The following is a 718-nucleotide window of genomic DNA, read 5'->3' as shown; positions in this document are numbered from 1 at the left end:
TTTTAGTCTATAATAAAAGGTATTTATAATAGACCTACTTACCTAACTACTAAATTTATACTAATTATAGTATACTTAAGTTAAATATATCCTTATAAGAAAATAAATATTTAATAATTTATTAGTAAGATATAAAAAATTATATTAGTAATTTAATAAAATTTATATAGATTCTAGTATAATATATCTAGCTATATTAATCTTACTATAAAAATAAGATATAAGCTAAGATATAGTATATATAGTAGAGGGATAGAAAGGGTATATAGAGTATATAGGGTATATAAAGTATATAAGGTATATAGGGTATATAGAGTATATAGAGTATATAGGCTAGATAGTCTATAAGGTATATTATAAGATATATAAGGTATATTAAGAGGTACCTAAGGTATATAATATATATATTATATATAAGTAAAGAAAACCTACTCTAGCTAATAATATTATAAGGTTAGCTTAAGCTTATATAATATATAATATAGCCTATAAGAATATCTTAATAGACTTATAATAATATTAGCTCTTATATATAAGTCTTTTAATCTAAGACTACTAAATAAAGGTAAAATATAAGAAGTATAATTAGGTTATATTATAAGTAAACTAGTTAACTACTTTACTATCTATATAAACCTCCTTAAGGCTCCTTAAAATCTTTTATTTATCTTCCCTTCTTCTATTAGTAAACTTATATATTTATAGTATTAAATTATAC

This window comes from Beauveria bassiana (assembly GCF_000280675.1).
Source record: "Beauveria bassiana ARSEF 2860 unplaced genomic scaffold BBA_S00027, whole genome shotgun sequence".
Classification (NCBI taxonomy): domain Eukaryota; kingdom Fungi; phylum Ascomycota; class Sordariomycetes; order Hypocreales; family Cordycipitaceae; genus Beauveria; species Beauveria bassiana.
Note: the sequence above shows the minus strand (reverse complement) of the source record.